At 37.8% G+C, this 15,169-nt stretch overlaps 1 long non-coding RNA gene across 2 annotated transcripts in view; it reads left to right on the top strand.

Moving 5' to 3' along the window:
- The window catches only part of LOC105713580 (uncharacterized), a 116,233-nt gene that overhangs the window by 31,380 nt on the left and 69,684 nt on the right, over positions 1-15,169 (top strand). For both annotated transcript variants that reach the window (XR_001106587.3, XR_001106588.2), the window contains exon 3: positions 3,973-4,135. This is a non-coding gene — a long non-coding RNA (uncharacterized LOC105713580). The remainder of the gene's footprint in view (positions 1-3,972; positions 4,136-15,169) is intronic.

The following is a 15,169-nucleotide window of genomic DNA, read 5'->3' as shown; positions in this document are numbered from 1 at the left end:
CTTGTCCAGGTTATAGTGCTGGTCATAAAGCAGGTGCTTAGTATTTGTTTGTTGAACATTACATTTAGTTATATCTACAAATACGCAATAAAAACCAAATACCACCTAGTAAAAATTTATTACAGATTCCTGGTTGGCTTTTATAAAGGAAACATCCTATCAAAATTGAATTAAAATACTAACACAGTATTTGTGTCATATGGAAAATCTAACTCTAGACAGATATCAACCAAATGAAGTTTCATGTAGGCAACAGAAAAAAATGTAGTCCTTTAGTCTCCTTTCTCTGTGTGTAACTCCCATTAATTGTTCATTGTAGTTATATATACATATCAATAGCAGAATGTAATCTAGGGATGAAAAAAATAACTGCTATTTGTTCTCCCAAGTAGTGATCATATGTTCAACAGCTGGGACTTACCAAGATCTGCATTTATTTCAATACTAATAACTACCTTTGCTGTATTCCCAGAAAACCACAAAATATTTGGCATGGTTCAGGACCACCATATCTAATAAAAAAATCTCATTGTTCTTTTGCAATAATTCATTAACTTATAAGGAGAACATATTTCACTGAGATAGTTTACATGGATTAACAGCAATAGCTAAAAGATTTCACACCCAAGTTGGGTCGTGTCTGAAACACCAAAGTGAATGGAAGTCTCGAGTCCATGACTGAAGGCAGTCTTACCACCAGTGTTGCCAAAGCCTATAGTCTGAACACTTTCTTCTCTGTCTTTCCATTTTCTATTAAAAGGAATACTCAGAAATTACACAAGTATTTCATCTGAGAAAAAAAATGCATTTCTCAGAAACTCTGTAAAGTAAAAAAGGACATAGCTGATACCAGAATAAATCTCTTATGAAGTTTGGATAACTAAGATTTGAAAAACATTTTGAAATTTACTCTTATTTAGAACATTATATTTTAAAGAATTAAAAAGACAAGCTGGTTAGAAATTTTAACATTTAAAATAAAACAATTTGGACTTTTTAATCTCTAATTTTTTTATTCTTTCTGTAGGAATTGAACTGAAGTGTACTTTTATGCTATCTGTGAAAAAAATTGCTTAGTAAGTAAATTAACATTTTAAGTAATAGTTGAAAATAAACATTTACTTATCAGAGAAAACAATTTCAGTTTTACTTATAAATCACTATTCAAAATGGAGATGTATTAGTCAGACTTCCCTAGAGGGACAGAACTAATAGGATAGATAGATATATATAAAGGGGAGTCTATCAAGTATTAACTTACACAATCACAAGTTCTCTAGTAGGTTTGTCTGCAAGTTTGAGGAGCAAGGAGGGCCAGTCCCAGTCTCAAAACTGGAAAACATGGGAGTCTGATGTTTGAGGGCAGAAAGCATCGAACATGGAAGAAAGATATAGGCTGGAAGGCTAGACCATCTCGCCTTTTCAGTATTTCTGCCTGCTTTATAATCAGTGGCTGCTGATTAGATGGTGCTCACCAGATTAAGGGTGGTTCTGCCTTCCCCACCCCAGTGACTCAAATGTTAATCTCCTTTGGCAACACCCTCACAGACATACGCAGGATCAATACTTTGAATCCTTCAATCCAATCAAGTTGACACTCAGTATTAACCATCATGAAAGCAAGATCAGTCTTTTTAGATATGCTAATCATTTTTATCTGTTTACAAAATCTGGGCCTGAACTGCCAACACTGGTTAGTCATTTTCTGGTACTGTATGTCCTTGAAACTAATAAAACTGCATTTTCTTTTTTGTTTTTTATTGCATTTTAGGTTTTGGGGGTACATGTGAAGAACATGCAAGATTGTTGCATAGGTGCATACATGGCAGTGTGATTTGCTGCCTTCCTCCCCATCACCTATATCTGGCATTTCTCCCCATGCTATCTCTCCCCAACTCCTCACCCCCCATTGTCACTCCCCTATTTCCCCCCAACACCCCAGTGTGTATTGCTCCCCTCCCTGTGTCCATGTGTTCTCATTATTCAACACCAGCCTATGAGTGAGAACATGCAGTGTTTGATTTTCTGTTCTTGTTTCAGTTTGCTGAGAATGGTGGTTTCCAGGTTCATCCATGTCCCTACAGAGGACACAAACTCATCGTTTTTGATGGCTGCATAATATTCCATGGTGTATATGTGCCACATTTTCCCTGTTCAGTCTCTCATCGATGGGCATTTGGGTTGGTTCTAGGTCTTTGCTATTGTAAACTCTGCTACAATGAACATTCATGTGCATGTGTCCTTATAGTAGAACGATTTATAATCCTTTGGATATATACCTAGTAATGGGATTGCTGGGTCAAATGGAATTCCTGTTTCTAGGTCCTTGAGGAATTGCCACACTGTCTTCCACAATGGTTGAACTAATTTACACTCTCACCAACAGTGTAAAAGTGTTCCTGTTTCTTCACATCCTCTCCAGCATCTGGTGTCTCCAGACTTTTTAATGATCGCCATTCTAACTGGCGTGAGATGGTATCTCAATGTAGTTTTGATTTGCATTTCTCCAGTGACAAGTGATGATGAACATTTTTTCATATGTTTGTTGGCCTCATGTATGTCTTCTTTTGTAAAGTGTCTGTTCATATCCTTTACCCACTTTTGAATGGGCTTGTTTGTTTTTTTCTTGTAAATCTGTTTTAGTTCTTTGTAGATTCTGGATATCAGCCCTTTGTCAGATGAGTAGACTGCAAAAATTTTTTCCCATTCTGTTGGTTGCCAATTCACTCTAATGACTGTTTCTTTTGCTCTGCAGAAGCCATGGAGTTTGATTAGGTCCCATTTGTCTATTTTGGCTTTTGTTGCCAATGCTTTTGGTATTTTGGTCATGAAGTCCTTGCCTACGCCTATGTCCTGAATGGTTTTGTCTAGATTTTCTTCTAGGGTTTTATGGTGTTAGGTCTTATGTTTAAGTCTTTAATCCATATAGAGTTAATTTTAGTGTAAGGTGTCAGGAAGGGGTCCAGTTTTTGTTTTCTGCACATGGCTAGCCAGTTTTTCCAACACCATTTATTAAACAGGGAATCCTTTCCCCATTGCTTGTTTTTATTCAAATAGGAAAGGAGGAAGTCAAATTGTCTCTATTTGCAGACGACATGATTGTGTATCTAGAAGACCCCATCGTCTCAGCCCAAAATCTCCTGAAACTGATAGGCAACTTCAGCAAAGTCTCAGGATACAAAATCAATGTGCAAAAATCACAAGCATTCCTATACACCAATAACAGACCTAAAGAGAGCCAAATCAAGAATGAACTGCCATTCACAATTGCTACAAAAAGAATAAAATACCTCGGAATACAACTAACAAAGAACGTAAAGGACCTCTTCAAGGAGAACTACAAACCACTGCTCAACGAAATAAGAGAGGACACAAACAGATGGAGAAACATTCCATGTTCATGGTTAGGAAGAATCAACATCGTGAAAATGGCCATACTGCCCAAAGTAATTTACAGATTCAATGCTATCCGCATCAAGCTACCAATGACCTTTTTCACAGACCTGGAAAAAAACACCTTAAACTTCCTATGGAACCAAAAGAGAGCCTGTATAGCCAAGTCAATTCTTAGTAAAACTGCATTTTCTTTGCATGCAGTTGGTCCAGATCAGTGACTTTTTCTATATGTATTTATTTTGGGAGTTTGAATCATTTTCATCTTCCGTTGATTTTCAAACTATTGCAAATTACACAGTTTACGTGTTAAAGAGATCAAGTTATATAGAAGAAGAAATCTTTCTGCAAGCTATGTGACCTTAACTTTGCTGAGCTTTAGCAACCTTGCTCATTTATAAAATGGAGATGATAATAATACCTATTTCCTAGGAATGTAGAGGGGATAAATAGAGATAAGGCAAGCATTCTCCTAGTAAACAAGGTCCACATTATCACCATCATTCCCAATATGTTTTGAAGATTCTATGTAATGAGGCATGCATTTTCTAATTTATACTGAATTATTCTCATTTGCAGATGAAGACAAAGGTTTGGAAAATTAGGAAGCTTTCTCAAGATCATAACGTTGAGGAACCGGCCTCCTCAGTTGCTTCTGATTGTAAACTAGCTGTGAGAAGGGCACCACTCTGCTACAAAAGCAATCTTAGAAATTAACCAGCACAAAGATCATCCATGACTAGTGAGTACAATTCTGAGACTGGTTTTTATATGTGCCTGTTAGATCAGTCTCACTATTTTGAGGTTGCACCCTGGGCAGGGAACATGAGTCATTGCCTATCCATCCACTCCTCCACATTCTGACTGTCTCCGTTATGAATTAAGTCCTAAGAGTTCTTATGTCATTACTCCCCATGGGGTTTCAGCAGCAGTCATCTCTGACTTTTATCTTCACCCTGCTAGTCAATTGCTTTCTTCAACTTTTCTATTCTACTATTCAATGGTAGCTCAGCAAGTAACTTTGCATCATTATAGAGCAGGAAAAAATTGTTTTTGGGTTGTAGATTGCTTTGCAGATGTTGCACGTTGCAGTTCCTATCACGCCATGACCCTGTAACCTGCTGGGAAGATGTAGCCCTAAGTGCAAAAGAAATTCCCCATAAAATGTTATTTTCCTAGGTTCCTTTCCCAACCACATGGAGCAGATAAATGGAAAGAGAGGCATGTTGGTGGTGGTGGTGATGATGGTAGTACAATTTTCCCTCAGTATCCACAGGGAACTATTTCTAGGAACCACCTCCCCAACACCAAAATCTGTGATGCTCAAGTCCCTTATATAAAATAATATAGTGTTTGCATATAATCTACCCACATACTCCCATATACTTTAAATCATGTCTAGTTTATTTATAATACCTAATACAATGTAAATGTTATATAAATAGCTGTTACACTGTGTTTTTTTACTTTTATTGTTGCATTATTTTTATTTTTCAAATATTTTCCATCAGTCGTTGGTTGAAACCATGGATATGGCACTCGTGGATATGGCAGACTGACTATAATAGTAACAATTATGGTAGTAGTAATGCTGGTGATGGTGTTGGTAACAGTAGTGGTGAGTAACAGTGGTGTTAAAGAAATTTTTTCCAGTCATGTGGAACCTCACAACAGTCTAGAGTATGATTTCATTCTAGTCTCTGACAATTTGGATTTATCTTATAAATGCTTCATAATTTATCAGGATGCTACGAGGTTGTTAAAATTGAGGATTCCCAAGTAAACAATATTTCTGTTTTCCTCAAGTTGTTTATAGGTCTTCACATATTTTTTCTTTTAAAGTTTAAAATATCTACCATTCGATCTAAAATAAATCCTTTAAATTAAGGCCAGGGATAAAATGGAACCATGTCAAATGGATTCAGATAATTTCTCAATTTGGGGAAATTCCAGGTATGGTACCCCTGCTAACCAAAGTATAAATTCCCAAATAGACTATAAGTATGTTGTGGAGGAAGACAATATTATGCTTGTCATGTTAAGTAACTGAAAAATTTAGACGAAGAAATATAATTTCAAAAGTTACTTTACATCTGTGGGTTTCAAGATAACACAACTGCCCTGCCTAGTAGTGGAAGGTATTTCAAGTGTGCAGTATGTCCCGCCTTAGAAGAGGGAAACCATAGCACAGAGTAAGATAAGTCTTTGTAGGGTCTCAGAAAGCACTTGCAGGATCTGTGAGTTAAACTTGGTCAGGGTGCAGAACAGAATTTCATGGGCTCTTTTAAGGTATGGTCTGGTCTTGCAGTCTATCCTCTCAGGCTCTCTGTTGCCTCCTTCCTTTATCAGTAAAATGGAAGAATGCAACTCTGGATCTCGACTCCTCTTTTCTCTCCTAAGGAGCCAGAGACTGCCTAAACCTCACACAATAAAATTTACAGATCCTTTTGGGAGGCCGAGGCGGGTGGATCACCTGAGGAGGAGTTTGAGACCAGCCTGACCAACATGGTGAAACCCCGTCTCTACTAAAAAATACAAAAATTAGCCAGGAATGGTGGCGGGCACCTATAATCTCAGCTACTCGGTAGGCTGAGGCAGGAAAATCATTTGAACCAGGGAGGTGGAGGTTGTAGTGAGTCGAGATGGCACCACTGCACTCCAGCCTGGGTGGCAGAACAATACTCCATATAAAAAAAAAAAACAACCCTTAGATCCTTTGCTCTAGGTGTGGTTAAAAGAACAAAATTATTATAATTGCTAGGCATAACTTTAGTCACTGCATCACGTCTTCCCCTACACGTGCACCCATGTGCGTGTCCGTTTCCAAGAAAAGGTGACTGTTGGAATAAGAAAAGACTTCTGCTGAAATGCTGAACGTTACACTGTTTTCTTGGGCCATCTTAATGATCACCTACAAAGCTGCAATTTTGGCAATATGAGCTGGCAGCCTGACCTAACGTCATTGTACCTTGGATCACTGAAGTGCCTCCTCACATGACAAAATCTGCTGCACTTTCTTCCTACTTGTTGTGGCCTCCATCAACCTTGTCCACCTCTTTCAGTCACCTGAGTCTCTATGTGCACTGTTCAGTATGGCAGCTATGAGCCAATATGGCCACCAAGTATGAAGAAGGGAGCCTTCTGAATTGTTTGTAAAATGCACACTATATTTACAAGACTTAGCATGAAAAGAAGAATGTAAAATAACTCAGTAACCTTTGATATTGTTTGTAGGTTGAAATGATAATATTTTGGATATAGTGATTTAAATAAACTTTATTATTTAAATTAGTTTTACCTGTTTCTTTTTACTTTTTAAAGTGTGGCTACTAGAAAGTTTAAAATTGCAAATGTCATTTGCGTTTGGAGCTCACATTATATTTCTGTTCTGTACTGCTAGTCTAAATAGTCTGCAGTCCTTTGCACCGTTGTGATCTGTTTAAGAAAAATCATCCTTGGACAATAGTGTCTAAAAGTTTTTCATCTTTTAATATAGATATCAAATAGTTTTAAATGGCATATCAACTAGATTCTGAATTTTAAACCTTCTTTTTTAAAAAAAGAATGAATTTATGTGTCCAAAACAAAGCCAGTAGTAGTGGAAATTCAAATCTGTTAAACCATAGCATAGATAATGGGATAAGCTGTAGCAATACTGGAATACATAATAAAAGCAATGGTTCTTAACCTTTTTAGTGTCACAGACCCATATTATTTTTGAACAAATATTTATTATGTACCTACTGTCTTCAAGACTGTGATAGGCTCTGTAAATACAGCTGAATAAATCTGAAACAAGTTTTAGATCCTCTACCCAGAAAAGTGCATGTACACATATACTTACAGATTTGCACTTAATTTTAGGCTCTTGAGAATCTTCTGAGGCCCATTTAGGAATTCTAGATTGACAATTTCTAAATTTGAGAAAAGAGCTTTGGCTTTATGGCCAAATGGATCTAGGTTTGAATGCGGCCCCGCTAACTACCAGAGTGACCTTTGGCTGTTATTTATGTTCTTAAGGTCCCAATTTTCTCATCTATAAGACGAAGGATATGGGACAATGGAGATATTGTAAGGATTAGCATTAACATATAGAAAGATCTTTCTTGTTCAGACTAGGTGCTTAATAGATTATAACGATTATTTCTCATATTGCTTTATGTCAGGAGGTAGCTCAAAAGGGTATGTTAGAGGACAAATTCTTTATATCTGAATTTTCTTTTGTGTGTCAAGGTTTTAAATTCTATAGTAACCCTAGAGATTAGTTGTTGAACAAAAATAGGTTTTGGTTGTTCAACCACATCATGACCTTTTAAATAAGATGTCCAAAAATGGTGTGTGAGTGGTCTGGTGTAAGAACATATCTGCCCAGGCCATAAGAGATATTATGTGGTGTGCACATATGTTTTTCTGTGGTTTGAAAACAAATTTGTGTCTGCAAATCTTAAAGATAGGTTTCTGGTTTTGGAGGGCTTTTTTTTTTTTTTTTTTTTTTTTTTTTTGCTTGCTTTATAAAGCCTGTCCTGATATGTATATATTTCTTATAGGCAATTTCCAGCAGAAATATGGCAAACTTTGGGATAAAAGTAGCCTTAAATGAATAAGAACTTGGACTAAGAAGCCAAAAGCCATGCTATTCCTATACTGCTTGTTCTTCCAATGCCAAACTCTGGAATAACCCATCCTCCAAATCATTAAGTTAAAGGTAGAGTGATTCACCAACTATCAGGAGGTGAGGGTAAACCAGCCTTGTCATAATTTTATAGACTCCTCTTTCCACTCACTAAAACAAGTTATGTGTGGCATTTACGTACATCTGTGTTGCTGGGCATTTTTCAAATGCCTCTTGGAGAACATTAAACAGGAAATTGATGCCACAGGGCAAATATTCATTCTTCCCATCTTCTCACAAAAACAAGTACAGATTTGCTGTGGCTAGACTGACTTCCTGCATTGTGCTGTTGCTTATTCGATTTTATACTAGAAGAAAAAAAAGTACATTCTCTATTTTAATTTAGAGCATGTTAAAAATGACCAAAATGTATAAACAAAAAAAGCTTCCCTTCTGAGAGCACAGAAGTATAGAATTCAATGCTTTATAAAATTGCAAAATCCAAAGGTTAATGATTGCTCATCACGCCTATTGATGAAAGTCAATTTCTGTTACAGTAGACACATCAAATTTGGTTTAAACAGCATGTGCTCTAGTTTTCAAATGACAGAATCTCTACGCATTTGGACACTGCAGCTTTTCATATAAGGATGGCATTATTTTCTAACCTATAACAGTGGTCTTTGTTAGTGGCACTTCCTCAGTATCCGTTTCTCCCCATTCACTTTCTTATTAGCCCAGAAACTGTTTTGGGATCCATGGGGTTTTAAAACAACTGAATCCACCTCTAGCCCCAGAGTAGATAATTTACCTTAGGTTAAACTATTCAATATATCATCTCCTCAAGCTAGAGATTTGTTCAAAGGGAGTGTGTAACCTAAGTTCATCCAATCAAAGTAAATCTAGAGGTTTTTGCTTGGAAGAAGTTATGCTTTCTTTCCTGATAAACAAGAGCAGTGAATCAGTTGGCAGTTATCTTAGGATCATGATGAGCAGCTTTAAAATAAAGCAAATACTATGGGGGACAGAACAGAGAAACAACTGGAAGAAATCAGGCCCTAGATGCCATCATTTTGCTGCTGGATCAAGCTTTACCTGAAAATCTATAACTGGACCATTTAATAATATAAACCATTAACTTTCCAATATTACTTTAACTAGCTTGATTCAGGTTTTCTGTAATTTGCAATCAGAGCTTTGTAACTGTCATACCTATCTGTTGGAAGAGATTTATAAAAGAAAGGATGAGAAAAGTATGAGGGAAAAAAATGGCTCAAGTGTCTTTAATGCCAGTGCTCTTGTCTATCAAGAAAGAAGGCATAACTTTTCCCCAGGAAAAACCTCTAGATTTACTTTGACTTGATGAATAACCACAATAGTCATGTGAGGTGGGAGAAAAGTCAATCCATGTACTTCACCCTGGGCCTAGGCAGAGATCAAGGCCCTTAGCAGCAGAGAGGGCCCACTCTCAACTAAGGTTACTCTTACATCACTGTTCCTTCCAGACTGAACTGCAACACATGCAGTTTGCAATTACTGAAGTCATTTGACCGCCATTTCTCTCAGATGGTTTCTACCACTTCCTCTGAAGAATGATATCTTGTTATCTCCCATTTTATAGATGAAGAAACTGAAGCCAGAAACCCCAAGTTTCACATATATTAAATAGCAGTGGAGGATAAAGCTCAGATATTCTTATTCCAAAACCTAGAATCTTTGTCATACAACGCATATCATCCTTGAAGCTTACCATGTGGTAATTGGGGTCATCTAGAATGCGGCCTGGAAAAATTTGACATCCCTACTATTTCTTTCCCTCTTCCCTTCACTAGGAGTAACCCCAGAATTTATGTTGTTCCATATAGTCATCCTAATTTCTTTCGGCAGTGCTCCATGCTCCAAAAGTACCACCTTCCAACTCTCCATGACCTGACACCATCAAGACTCCTATTTCCTCAGTTCCTAGGATAAAAAAAAAAAAATCTGTCTAGAAATGCATTTGCTGAATGAATGCACACTAAGGTATGAAATATGATAACAGCTTTATTTGTTACTCCTGTCTCTGAACATAAATACTTTGTAAGCAAGCACTTGGAAAGCCATTGCCTTCCACTGAAGGAGTTAATATCCTGTCTATATTTCAGGCACTGTGGCAAGTCGGAGGCAAAAATATTTTGAGTCAAGGCCCTTCTTGGTATTCTTGCTACTTAAACTATTTCTTCCTTCACTTTCTCACAAGGCCTCACTTTGCTCTAGCCCACAAGTTTTCAGATAACTTTGGATACACCTTGATCCGGAAATAGAAATACTCTTTCACAGCCTAACATGGACTCGATAACTCCTAAAGTAATCACATCCCCCCAGCTTCATTCAGCAAACTTTACTGAATGCTTACTGCATGTTGGCTCACTGTATGCGTGCTTACTGCCATGCAATATACAGGCACTCCAACAGTTTAGGGTGTGGACTTGACAAAGATACCATGTTATTTAGGCTCTTTTACTTGGCAAGGTACAGAGGCATACTTAGGTTACTTGAGAAGATAGAAATTGTTAGAAAAACAGATGGAAAACTGTGGAGCTGCAAGAAGCCCCTTGTACGTGGCCTAGTCTCACAGAGAACTAGAGCATGGTGTAGTAATAGTATCTGAAGCTCTTACAGTGTGACAAGAGCTCTAGTCATCTGGGCATCGCCTCAGGTTTGTTTATCTAGTGAGTCCACAATTAGTGTGACTCAGCCATTCTCATCTCTTCACTTACTTTCCTTCCTTTTATAACTTTTCTCCACTTTATGTCTTCTCTTACCTCATTGCTTCTGCTTTAAGCCTTTACACATCATGCCTCTGAGTCTCTGATACTCTCTTCTATCTGTGGCTCACCTTTTGTGACTGTACTCAAAAGGTCCAAGAAAGAGGGTCTGTCCTAAGCATCTATTTCGGGCTAAGTTCTGAAATCAGTTTCCCCATGAGGATTCATAGGGCCTTCGGACCAGGCACCAACATCTGGTTTAACCAGAGGCATATTGATTGTCCTAAGTGTGACAACCTTTGACTTAGACCCTGGGATGCTGTAGAGTACCCATGAGAGATTTTCTTCTCTACTGATTTTAGCAATAGACCTCTCCCTGACCCAAAACAAAATGAACAGACTAGTCAGAACAGAATGACAGGTCACCACATACTTAGTGGTAATCTGGAGGAAAAAAAATATTAGAGGTTTAGTGTACTAAGCACTGAAAGCAACATGAAAAATAAGGAAGCAAAACTGTCTAAGCTACTAAAAAACAAAATCTCATTTAATTGAGACCTAAAAGGATTATTATGTGTTCCAAATGCACCTATGGACAAGATAATTGGGAGTTGCAATGATAGTTCATAAAAACCCAGAATACAAGAGCTGAGAAGTACATCATAGGCCACTTATCCAACCCACTTATTTCATATTGGAGAATGCCCAGTTAGTTGACCAGTTAATTAATTCACACAATTGGTGGTGATGCCCAGACTCATAAGCAATGTCCTATAAACCACCAGTTTATATTTCTGAGCTAATAATTAATTTCCATGCCTAAAGATGAAGTAGATCATATTCAATGCTCAAATAACTCTACTGATTATCCCAGTGAATGTGGATAAGGGCAAATAACAAAGTTGGGACAGAGCAGTTTAATGTATTCATACAAGATAATGTCTGTATTTTCAACAGCAGTAAAAGATGTAGTAAGATATAACAGAGAAAAGCAAAAAAGTAAGAACTTGGAATCTCAGATTCAATATTGTTCCTGCCATCAACTGGCTGTGTGGGCTTGGACTACTTCTATCAACTTTTTCTAGCTCAGTCTCTTCATCTGTCTAAAGAAAAATCAGGTCAGAGGGCCACTGAGGTCCCACATGCCCATGACATCTCTAGCACTGCCTCTTTTGGGAACGACAGTGCCTACCTTTCGGGCATAGGATAAGCCCAGTGGACCAAGAATGCCAAATCAGTTGATTGCTAATCAACAAAATTGAGAAACTGATAGAATGTTCTTAAAATTGTCTAAAGGCAAATGAACCAAGGAAGAATTTGGCCTTTCGTGGATTCTTGGCTTAGATTTGTTGCCATCTCCAAAAGTACCCAGAAAGGCATTGAAAATCATTACACTTCACGTAGGAAAACAAACAAATGCTGTAGTTCACCATATATGGAGACATTGAAACATTTAAGCATTGTTTTTCTTTCTAGTGAGCTGAAAATGGAAAAAACAAAATGAAATTCAGGTCAGAGAGAGTGTGTGTGTGTGTCTGTGTGTGTATTTGGGATTCATTAGCACATAGTAACATTTAAAACCATGGGACCAGAAGAGAACTAAGGCGAAGGGAAGTAGACAAGAAAATTGAAAGCCAGGTCATATGGTATCCCAACTTTCAGATGTCAGGCAGAAGTAAAAGAACCAGCTATAAAAACTGAGTAGAGTTCAGTGGGTTAGGAAGAAAATCAAGACTGTGTGATGTTTCCCCAGCTCTGAGCATGAAGTTAGTCAAAAAAGAGAGGCCATTCTCATCTGTGTTGCATACTGTTAACAGGTCAAGTAAAACGAGAATGAAGAAAAAGCCACTGGGTTTGACAATGATTTTTGGTGATTTTGACAAGATCAATTTCAGTGGCATCCTAGCAATTGAAGCCAGAATGAAGTTGGTTGAGATTGAATGGATTCAGTGCAATTCTAGTAAAAATTCAAATAAGATATTCCTTTAAAATCAGCAAACTGATTCTAAAATGCATTATGTTGTCTGGTGATCTACTACCTATACCCATCCTAAGGTACCATTGTGACACCACGTCAACACAGGGCCTCTCTGAAGAGCAGGTAGTTGGAACAGGCTGCAGCTGGGGAACTAAGGAATAAACTTTTTATTCTGGAACTTCTTGCTAAATGTCTTAGGACATTTTCACATCCATATACACACTCCTTCAACCCACCCAGGTGTGACACAGAGGTGGAGTGCAGAAATGAACACAGTGACCACACTAGAATTTTACATTGTGGTTGGTTCCTCCTCAGCTGCTGAAGGCTCTTCTTTGTCCTGTGAGAAAGAAACTTACCTTGTATCCTATCCTGTATATTCCTACTCTGGATACTTAGAATAGACTTTGGTTTTCATTTCTCCTCTTGATAAAGCTTCAGACTTTGAGTCAATCTTTCCTCTCAAAAAGTCAGACTTTTGCAAGCCAAAAGACCTCACTCTCAGGCTATTTTGTGTCCCTAGGGACTTAAAAAACTATTTTGAAATTCAAAAATCTAATCAATGACCTCTTTGTTCTATGCTGTATAAAATATAATACTTTCCTTTTCTATGATAAAAAGCCTTACATCCTATCTGTTTTTAATGGCTGTAAGGTTGAAAAAAAATCCTACTAAAAAAGAAAAATACAATGAGTTTAAAAACAAATATTATCCTGCTTTCCTCTTAACATGGAATTCCCTGCCCCTCAGGACACAAGGTCCCGTTCTATACACTTCTCGATAGTTTCCCAACTTATTTTGTATTCCAGCCACAACTGCTTCAGTACGTGTAATTCCCAAGAGCACCAGGCACTTGGATGGCGTCGTGTCCTTGCACATGTGGTTTCCTTCTGCCTGAAATGCCCTCTCTTAAGCCAGCCTCCTCACTTTGTAAGATTTTAAACTCTTATGCTGAGTTTAAGCTATTTCCTGTCACCTCCAAACCCACCTTTGTCTACCTTGTTTTGTGATGCTGGGGTTGGGACTCTGCAAACCACCTTTCTCTTTTGCCAGCAAAATTCCTTTTGGTTTTCCTCTCTGTGGGACACTAAAGAAAGACCAAAAGCATGAGAGGATGAAGGGACTCGTTCCTTTCTATTTGCTTGATGTTCTGTTCACGTTACCCCTCAATGACCCTGCATCCTGACAGCAGCAGCTGTTTCCAGTATCCGGCTTCTTGGCACTCTTATAACCAGGTTTCATTACCTTCCTCAGAAACACAAGCACCACTGGTTAATGTCCCCTTCCCTGAGGTCTAAGTCTTATGTCTTGGAGGTATGTCTTCAAGCTTCTAAATTCAGATAATACCAATCTCTTCCTTTTGCTTACTCAGACCTAGGGAAATGCAAAGTTACTACCTCTGTGAAACCTCAATGTGTCCATTGTGCCTTTTTAGTTCTCCAGACCTGGTTAGCCAATTTCCTTTATTAAATTTTCTTGGTTGAAATTTTTATTTATTTATTTTTTCCAGACTTATAGTTGTTCTCTGTTAAGACTATCTAAGCCATTGTGTCCACTCTCTGTCAAAGCATTTGTTTTTGTGCACCTTGTAGAGGGTTCCTTTGACGTGCTTATCACACTGTATTAGTATTTTTTTAGATGACAGTATCCTACCACTAGATTGTTAGGGATCAGTGATAGAGACATATTTTATTTATTTTTATATCACCTGTCTTCATCAAAGTGAATACAAACTCAGAAAGTGATCCTAAAATTAAATGAACAAACAAATAAATTAATGAGTATATAACTGTGAATGTATTCAGTGAATTAAAGAAAACATAACTATATACATAGATTAGTCATGTATTGTATCCAGTTTGAACTTAAAATGGCAACTCTTGGTGGTAGCCCACGCCTGTAATCCCAGCACTTTGGGAGGCCAGGGCAGGTGGATCATGAGGACAGGAGATCAAGACCATTCTGGCCAACATGGTGAAATGCCATCTGTACTAAATATAAAAAATTAACTGGGCATGGTGGTGCCTGCCTATAGTCCCAGCTACTTGGGAAGCTGAGGCAGGGGAATCACTTGAACCTGGGAGGCAGAGATTGCAGTGAGCCTAGATTGCACCGCTGCACTCCAGCATGGGCAACAGAGTGAGACTCTGCCTCAAAAAAAAAAAAAAAGACAACTCTTTATATACAAAATAAATTCCAAGACCCCTTTAATTTAGCCCCTGCATGCTTCTCTGTCTCCCCACTGCCTCTTTCATCCTAGTCATACTGAATGGCTTAGAGCTCCCAGAACACACCACCACACCTTTGTCTTCATCATAATTTCTTCCTGAAATGCTTATTCATGTCTAATTCCTCTAATATATTGCAAGCTATTTGAGATGCTCCTTTATTTCTATCACTCAGAAGAGTCCTGTAATATTGTAGATACTTAATGTGTAA

The sequence above is a fragment of the Aotus nancymaae genome, unplaced genomic scaffold (genome assembly GCF_030222135.1).
Source record: "Aotus nancymaae isolate 86718 unplaced genomic scaffold, 86718_ANA_hifiasm-v0.15.2.pri h1tg000019l, whole genome shotgun sequence".
Taxonomy (NCBI): domain Eukaryota; kingdom Metazoa; phylum Chordata; class Mammalia; order Primates; family Aotidae; genus Aotus; species Aotus nancymaae.
This window is presented reverse-complemented; position numbering and strand designations above follow the sequence as displayed.